This window comes from Macrobrachium nipponense, chromosome 6, assembly GCF_015104395.2.
Source record: "Macrobrachium nipponense isolate FS-2020 chromosome 6, ASM1510439v2, whole genome shotgun sequence".
Classification (NCBI taxonomy): Eukaryota; Metazoa; Arthropoda; class Malacostraca; order Decapoda; family Palaemonidae; genus Macrobrachium; species Macrobrachium nipponense.
The window spans coordinates 17946284-17956219 of NC_061108.1; the positions used below are offsets into that span (position 1 = coordinate 17946284).

The 9936-nt window shown below is 36.2% G+C and overlaps 1 long non-coding RNA gene across 2 annotated transcripts; it reads right to left on the reverse strand.

The window, feature by feature from the left end:
• Positions 1–3624: 3624 nt before the first annotated feature.
• LOC135216340 (uncharacterized) lies at positions 3625–5588 on the reverse strand. 2 transcript variants are annotated; one of them, XR_010314860.1, is made up of 4 exons: positions 4275–5588; positions 4058–4121; positions 3873–3939; positions 3625–3737 (listed from the first exon to the last, which is right to left on the reverse strand). It is a non-coding gene; the product is annotated as an uncharacterized LOC135216340 (long non-coding RNA). The 2 variants fall into 2 exon arrangements; XR_010314859.1 differs by having other exon boundaries at positions 4044–4121.
• Positions 5589–9936: the final 4348 nt, after the last annotated feature.

The following is a 9936-nucleotide window of genomic DNA, read 5'->3' on the forward strand; positions in this document are numbered from 1 at the left end:
AACAAGATTGTTCAGTATGCCGATGATGCAATAAGTGTGGGTGTAGTAAAGTCTCCAGTTCATGAGAAATGAAGCTGCCCTCAGCCTCAATCGGACATGGACTGGGTTAGGGAGGGAATGGTGTAGTAGGTGGGTTATGAGGCTGAACTCCAGTAAAACGAAAACACTATTGATTAGCAGATCTCGTACAGATTTTCCACCCCATCCTCCAGGAAAGGTGGATGGAACTTTCTTCAATGAGTCTGAAGCTTTAACTATTCTAGGTGTAACTTTGGACTCACATCTAACCTTTGAGAAACATCTAATGAAAGTTTCGGTTAGGTATATTGCTCGTAAGGCCTCGTGTATCTATAACAGTGATAAGATCAAGGCAACATGTTTTAAGTCATTTGTCCTTCCTCTGCTAGTACTTTTCTTCGGAGAAAATGTCTGCTTCTGCCAGAGATTTGCTTAGACAGAGTGGTTCGTGGGGGTATAGGTTTCTGTTTACTAATGTTAGCAGTTATGACTTGGACCTGTCACTTTTTCATAAGCTGTATTTCAACAAAGATCTTTCGCATTCACGATCCCTGATCCGTTTATCTGCCGAGAGCAACCAGATTCGCTGAACAGCGGCACCAATATGTAGTAAGGGTGCCTCGCTGTGGATTTTCTCCGTTCCTGAGGTCTTCTATTCCTCAAACCGTTGGGCTGCAGAACAGGCTCCCGAGGAAGTCGTGCAATTGGAACTTTGAGAAGTTAGAGCAAAAATAATACTATTCTTCTTGCATTCTGATACTTTTTTTTATCTATTTATCATTTTTTGATAAGTGGGTTCTCTTCTTTCTGTATTTCACTTTACTTCCTCTTAATTCTTCCTAATGATTTGGAAGCTTGAATTTCAAGTCAATGGCTCCTTGGGCTTGTTCCATAAGAAAAGGTTTCATCTAATGATAATAAATAATAAAATAATTTGAAAGATATTAAAGATTACATGAAATACAGAAAGAAGAGATCAGTTATCAGTAAATAAAAATAAAAATTAGTTGATAAATTAAAAGAGAGATACATAAAAAAGTGAATGATTTATTAAAACTTTTGAGGTTCTAACTGCACAACATCCTCAGGGAGACCGAGAGAAGTTATCAGAGGAAGTCATTGTTGAAAAAGATCAGTTCCTTACCCTTTGGAACAAAAACGCTTTATTCCAGGCAAAAGCAAAACATTTTGATGCAAACAGAGTTAACTTACTGTGTAATCCAGCCTCCTGATGTTCTATTTATTCAGTTTAACAAAATCTCACCAGCGTGGCGATTATTCAGAAATGATCATTTAAACAAAATCAGATCTTTGAAAAAAAAATGTTTTTTATTTTTAGTGCAAGAAACCTTCATGATGCACCAAAGGCGCCATGCTAAAAAAGAAAAGAAAAACTAATCCACTCCCAAAGATGTCATAATGTGCCTCTTGACGATACGAAATATCTATTAAACCTTTTGTTGGTCAAGGCATTTTTATGACGATCCAAGAAAGTTAATTTTCTGATTTTCAGTAACATTGTTATAGTTCAAGAATTTGGATGATATACAAAACCTATCAGAGACTCAGAGACAGCCCAGAGATTGAAACACCCATTTACTTAGTCAATAAAAAGTTAATTAAAACCCCGTGAAATCTCCTCTTGAAGGGACACAATGAAATTAAAAAAAAAAAAAAATAAATACTGACACCACACGAAGAGAAGACACAGGTAAAGTTCAGCCTGCAGTCGGCCTCTGTCGAGTCTGACAGGTAAGGATTGCATATGATTTCACGAAGACCTTTTTGGTTATTGACATTTACGTCCGCTGGCAGTGCGAGCAGATTATAAACAAGCTCAGAATATCTTATACCATAATATTTCTCTCTTTTTTTTCTGATACAATATGGTCCGTGGTGACTGGTTTACTTCTAAGCTTTTATGATGAACTGGCAACTGAACCGTATTTACTACTATAATAAAAAGACTGCATTCGCCAGTGCTATTAGTCAGTCAGTCCTACCTGTCGGTTGTACATCCAGGGGTCGCGTTTCCCTTGATCGTCTACAACACTCCAGGATGAACTTGGTGAGCCAATAGTTTATATACATTTATTTCTTTCGGTGTACTTTGATGACCCTGTTATTATCATTTAAGTTGTATTGCAGTTCATTGCATAGTTTAGCCAGATGCAAGGATAATTTCGTGGATTTAAAATGTAACTAAAAAGATAATTAGACCCTTTACAGATAATACTTAGTATAGTTTAAAGTCATCTTTCAAGTCAGAGATTCCAAAATAGGTCACCGTTAACCTCGCAGAAGTTTCAACTTCCAACTCCCAGTTAGAGGATGAATATTTACTGTAAACAGTAATGTTTTACTGATAAATTAACGAGAGAGGCGTACTTAGGAAAGGGAATATGAAATTTGAATGTGATGAAATGACTAAATGACGAGAAATGTGAAGATAAGAAGGAACCCAACTTTTATCGTAAAAATCAATATTTCTGCAGAAAAATACCTTTTTTCGGAATCGTTGTTCCATTCATCAACAGTGACCACACGTCCCAAAAGAGCATATAATGCTATATAAATATATAAACAAATAACTGCAAAATAAACAGCTTTATAATAATAAAGCAAATATTACCGTTCCCCTAAGAGTAAAATGCAAGCCACCTTTTTCAAACAGTAAACCTTAAGCTTTTTTGACTGTAGAGGTTAAAAAAGACAGACTACCTAACACATTCCAAAAATTCAAGCATTCCAGAATTTGGTTAAGGAAAAGTGCTGGAATTTAATTTTGCTTTAACAAAATTGAAAACCAATATAAACAAAGTGCAAAATGTACTTTTAAAAAATAGCAAAAAAAAAAAAAAAAATTATACGCTGCTGAATGAGTCGCCCGCTTTTCTACAGATTACTTCGCAAGTGTTATTTTGTACAATCCCTTACCTATTTACCCGTGATATTTAATTCTCTTAATATTCATTGTATTAAATAGTTCTATTTAAATGACGTGAGAACATAATAGTTTTTCAAATCTGTTCCAGTAATTAGTGATACTTTATTCTTTTAAGTCTTTCAAATTAAACTAAAAAAAAATATACTGTTGACATTTTGAAAATTATTTTTAATTGTAGGTGGATGATCCAACATAACAATTTGAAGCCCTCTAACCTTAGTGGTGTTGAGAGCTGAAGGTGGACAGACAAAGCCATCTCAGTAGTCGTCTTTTACAGAAAACTAAAGAACAAAGCAGTGTGACATAAGGTTGGGTCCCAAATGAAGTTCAAGATATTGTTTGAAAACGATTCACCTCACGGAAATGAGCAAATTTCAGTCAACTTTGGATGGCCAAGTGATAATAAAAAGCATGAAAATATTCAAAATTTTTACTGCTGAGCTAAGACAGATAGTGACTTAAATAGGCAGTTATTATTATTATTATTATTATTTTTTTTTTTTTTTTTTTTGCTCTATCACAGTCCTCCAATTCGACTGGGAGGTATTTATAGTGTGGGGTTCCGGGTTGCATCCTGCCTCCTATACAGAAAACGAATTCGATAACAATATAAATTTTAAGGTGGTGAAACATGGAGGTAAAAATAAAATACAAAACTCAATTCAGTATTTTAATAAAAATGTATCAAGTACGAACAACCATATTAAATTAACCAGCTCCTCTTTAGTTTCAATGACCTTTCTGTTATCGGCTATCGACTCTGCATCATAACCTGTAAGTCCAGACAGTTACATTATAAACAAGAATAGACACCGAATAACTTTAAAAATTAATAATTGAATGGCACCAACTTCATATGAAAATATATCGCTTAATCTACTGGCAATACACAAGAATTCTTTATTACCAATCGAGGATAAATTGGTCAGGTTACAATTAGCGGTCGTTACTGCACCCAGGTAAGCCTACCACACCTACAGTGAACAAGGAGGGAAGGGACCTAATTACAGTTAGACCAACAATGTCAAATATTCTCAAATAATATAGACATAACATCAGTAACAAATTAATAACCCACCAGCGGAAACCAACCCAATCTGTATAACGGGTTAACACTGACCGATACAATCCAACTTTAACACTAGCACTCGCCGAACTGTACGAGAAAAAAGGAAGGTAACGAAATATTACGACGCAAAACGCATGAAAAGTTTTTATATAAACTTGTCCTTACAGAGTTATTTTATTACTTATTATAGGTCACGTCAGGACTTCTGAAACCTCAACTAAAAGACACTAATGGCCTTACCTTAGCTAAAGGGCGAAGCATGTATGGCTTAAGTGAAGGGTTTCTATCGATCATGCGCTTCATGCAGAATGCGAAGTCCAGAGATGGGGAGAGAGAGAGAGCCTGTATTTAGTGAAGAACCATTTCCGAAATCAAAGCACAAACGCAGACAGGATCCATATCTAATAAATCTGTCCTCCACTCAGCGTTCTTCCTCGCAGCCCAACACTCACGGTGTCCAAAAGGGTTGTATGACGTGAACCCTTAAGCTACAGTCACAGTCGAAGTAGCAGAATTCACTGACGACCATTTCTCCGCCGTCTCACACGTTAGCTCGAAAACCAATACAAAGATTAGTTCCCGAGAATTATTGCTTGTCTTGGTCCTTAAGACCACCCAACAACAGATAAGGCCATTATGCAACTACTTAAAACTACCTTCCAAAAAAGCCTGTAAAGACATTTTATGTAAAACAGTCATGCACACAGAACATTTGACAGCGAAAATTACCCCACTCAAGTCAACACACAAAACTGCGTGAGAAAATATTATTACAGAATAAAACTGAGAAAATATTAGAAAAAAATTTTACAGAAAAATAAATTACATTTATTTTTGTACACTGGAGGGCACAGGATGCAAATTTCTCACCACTAGAAATTTGCATCATACCTTATAACTACAACATAAGTTTAGTCAAATTTCTGCTCCTAATGGCAGCTTTCCTGGGAGTCCTTTGGGGTGAACTCTCATTAATAGATAACCTACGGGAGCTCTGATTATCCTCATTATCTGAATGATAGGATGCATCCGGAACTACCGTAAGATAAGGAATTAAAGTAGTAACATGTCTTTTAATCACCTCACGAGTCTTCCCTTTAAGTATAATAGCCCCAGTAGTTTCCCCCAAATCATTCTCCTCTATGTCCTTCACAATTCCCAATGGAAAATTAATGGTTTTAGTGTTTGGCTCTTTGATGAGTACTATATCACCAATGCCCAACTTCTGGTGACAAACTGGTCTATATCTGTCCTTGCGGTCCACAGCCTGAGCTACCAGGGTACTTAAAAACTCATTTTGGTAAGCTTCTAGAAGATTATGCCTAACCTTACGAAGTTTTGCATATTCATCCTTTATTACTTCTGTAGGGCTGCTACTCATCTTCCACTCAGGATCATCAGGCACCTCTTCTAAATCTGGAATTAAATTTAAGGACACTATCTCATACCCCTTTACTAACATTTCCGGAGTTATGGGCTCTGGACAAGAATCTGCCTCAGTCTCTCTCAAAGATTCCTTAAAGGCTATTGGCCTCTTATTAGCTAAATGAACAACATTACACACTAAATATTCAAATCAGGCAAAGAAAGTACCCAAGTTTTTAATAGCTGAAAAAATAAGTTTTCTTCACCAATTTTTACGCAAGACTCTACAAGTGATCCTAGCTCACTATGGCCTTTAAAGAATTGCTGAAACTTTACATGCTCAATGCCATTAGACTCCAAATACAATTTAGTGTCAGGATCATTGATGAAGCTAGTGATTATGTTACCTCCTGCCACCAACTGCGAGCCTGGATCACTAACACAAAGCTGCGGGAATCCATATTCAAAAACATGTAATTGAAAGGCTCTCAAATACTCTTTCACACTGAAATCTCGACAGACCTTCAAATTAATAGCCCTTGACCAAGTGCAGGTGAACACCAAAATCCTACCTTCATCATTTCAGCTCCCTGTTTTAACATTAAATGGTCCAATGAAATCAACAAAAATATTAGAAAATGGAACAAAAGCAGGGGGACTACGAAATTCACGATAACTGTTCTGGTTCAATCTCACGCTTTTTGTGTTAAACCTGTGGCATGGAACACATTGTTTATGGCATTCTTATGACAGAAAAATGTTTAGGAATGAAAAAGCACTTACGATGCTCAGATAGGACAGAATAGCAACCACCATGCAATAATTTGGCATGTGTATCCATTATAATTAGTTTAGTCAAATAACTCTTGGGATAAAGCAATATAGGAAACAGTTTGTCATGTCCATACCATTTCTTGAACTTTGATTTTACTCTTAAAATGCCATCTGAATCTATAAAGACATTAAGTTGGCTCACAAGTGGAGGTATATCCTTTAAAGGTTTACTTTTGAATCTAAAGTAAGAAAATATTTCCGTAAAGTGTGTCTGTTGATCTTCTAGAATTAATTTCCTTAAAGCTAAAGCAGAATAGTTTACATTATTCAAATTCTTTACTTCAACTCCTGCTTTCCTCTTCCAGTGGTCAACACAAAGCATTACCCTCCTGTAAATCAATTTAAGCTTTTCTAAAGTAGAATATTTCTTATGTTCAAGAAGAGGTTCATCTGGAAAACACACTCGGCTCAGCAACAGAAATACTAAGCGCATTAGTGTTTGAGCTAGGAACTGTGAAATTCAGAAACTCATTGCCAGGCACCACCTCAGGACCTGAAATAAAGAGTGATTTAGAAACAAGTCTAGGAGAAAGGCATCGGGTGACACAGTCTGCTGGATTGTCTTTTCCAGCTATAAAGATAAAACAGACAGGTTTAATTTCACATAATTTCCTGATATTGCTTATCCTATTCTGTACAAATACTGAATGCTTCTGCATTTTGGAGTATGTACATTCCGATGCTTGCAGCCACTGCAAAGCACAACTGGAATCACAGTACAAATCTAAGCCATCAATGTCTATCGACTTCACACATGAAGGATCAGCCAGATCTCTATAAATCTCCATCAGGGTTTTCTACCCCTAATGAAATAGCATTCAACTCCAGTGCTGGAACGGACTTACCTTTCAACAACTTATTGATCAAGCGGTTCTTTGCCTGCAAAAAGCTAATCACACCAGAGTCAACATCTTCAATGTATACCACAGTACCATAAAAATCACGACTTGCATCTGTGAATGCTTTCAGTCTAAATTTTTCATTCCTTTGCCCAATGAACCTCTTAATTTTCACTGGCTGGGAACCATTCACCTGCCTGCAAATGTTCCTCCATTCCCTTTGGAGACTGGGGGATAGTACTTAATCCCAAGCCAGCTCCTTTGAGCACTGAAGTCTATGCATATAAAGTCTACTTCTATTAAAGACAGGAATATTAAAACCAAAAACATCAAAGTTACTGGCAATAGTCTGCAAAACCATATGTTTAGTATCAGCATCTGGGTTTAGCAAGATTTCCTTAGTATAAATTAAATCATCTGCCCTATTCCATACAAGACCAAAAAGGCTATTCTCAACCGGAGTACTACTTTCAAACTTTGCATCAATTTCAGCGTGCAGTGTAACATCATTTGTTACTAACTGCTGTATCTCAAACTTATATGGGTTGAAAATATAAGGCAACTGAGAACAAGCCCACTTCAAATACTGAGAATCAGCAGAACCAACGGCTCCATTGTCCATATAAAATAGAGAGTACAATAATAACTTTAGGTTCCTCAGCTGCGGGTCTGGTTCATATTGGAGCACTAGTATATAATACAGAGCTAGCATAAGTAGAAATGGACTACAACGAAGACCAAAACTAAGTCTAACATTCTTGTAGGCTACAACAGAATAATCGTTCCTCTGTACATTTTTGAACCAAAAAAACAGCAACCTAGCTTGATCATTATTGTTCAAGGACAACATGTTAAAAGCTTTCTTAAGATCATACGTTAATAACAACTTATCAAACCTCAAGTGTAAGAAGGCTGAAGATAACTTCTGGTTAAGGTTAGGTCCTGGATCTATACACTGATTGTGAGAGAAACCACACTTAAGTTTGACCGTTTCTTTGAGATTATACAAAAACACAATACGGCACTTTGTGGTTTTTTTCTCAGGCCTAAAAACAGCCAAGTGTGGGAGAAAAGAATAATTTGGATGGTCTGCCTTAAATGAATCTAAATCAGAAATCTTCTCAATTATTCCATCTTTTAACTGATCCCTAATTACCTGATCAACTAATTGCAAATGCCCATCCTTTTCCGTAAGTGTTTTTTAAGATTTGCCTTTAGTATCAACCTTGAGAGATTTTCGTTAGTTGACAACAAATGTCAATTGTTTATTCCCACAAGAGGGGAACTACAATTCTTCCATCCTTTTCTCTCGAAAAAAATTACTCAACGCAAATTTTTTCACCACTTCTGATTAGTCTCCGACATAATACTTTCAGCACTATTTGCATCCAGATTCAAAAAGCGGTGGCATTCGTGTTCAAGCACTTCATCAGTAGCCTTGAGCAATTTAGATTCAACAATCTGACCTTTGTCATCTAACACTGCTATGTTACTGTCTACCTCAAGTTCCTTATAATGTAGGTCACATACTTCATCATCCAAAAGAGGGTCAATTAGTATTTTACTTAAGAAAGAACAGGTAGTAATTTGGGAGCAATTGGAAAAATCGGTCCTGCCTGAACCAAGTGAATTAATTACATCTAACCTCTCATTACAAATATTAGGCAGACTCAAAAATTGAATATTTTTGCTCAAATTTTCAAGGTTTCCCATTAGCAAAATACCATGTTGTGATTCAGTGTATACTGAAGGGGGGTTAAAACCAAAGGCTACATCTTTACCCATTAAGGCGTAATGTGCATCAGATCCCAATAAAACCCGAACATCATCAATACTGTCATTGTCTTTGCAAAGTTTCTTATCTGCCAATATGAATCCCTTATTCTCGAAAGATTCCACTATCTTGCCTAACCCTGGAAGATTTAACTTTATGTTAATGCTAGGAACCACAAGTGCAGGAACATTTGAAATACAATCGCCAAATTTCATAGGAAGTTGAACAAGTCTGCTTATATATTCTTTAGAACCATTAAACCCATTAATAGTTAATTTTACACTAGGTTCAAGAACAGGCAAACTACACTTATTAAGCAAGCTCTCTGTAACAAAGGAACTCTGAGAACAGCTATCCTTAAGACCTCTAAAAATACCATCCACTCCAGGGACTGTAAATGAAAAGGAAGGGAGTACTGTCTTATTGACAATACTGGGAAGAACTGCAATACTACTATTCACTTCATTAATGGAATCTTCCCTCTTAACATCAGCTTTACCCAAATGTATTCGAGTACCACCTTTATGCTTTCCTTCAGGGGGCAAAAGCTTAACTTCAGAAGACTTTGAGCACAGACAGTGAAAATGAAGCCCCGAACATTTCACACACTTTTGACGAAATTCAAATCTACATTGCCTACTCATATGGTTAAGATTCCCACATCGAAAACATCCTTTTAGTATTTTCAAACGCTGAAGCTTTGCTTCTGGAGTGTCATAAAGTTTGCATTTAAATATAGAATGATTATTTTCACCTTCTACACAAAGTGTACAGTAAAACTTCCTAACCTCAGGCAATGTCTTAATAGCCAAACTAGTAGTTTTCTGTCTAACACTAGATTGAAGAGTACGTAAAGGAACTTCACTTTTCAAGCAATTTTCATACCTCTCACAGGCAATAAAGAAATTGTCCATTATCTCCTGAACAGAAGGATAAGTCTTTGTAGTAATCTGAACCAATTCCCTCTTAAACTTGTCATTAAGTCCATTCCACATGAAATATTGAATAAAATCATCAGGAGTCATTTTAAGTGTCTTCACAGATTCAACAACTGTTCTTAAAATGGAAATAAATTTAAAAGGGTCATCAG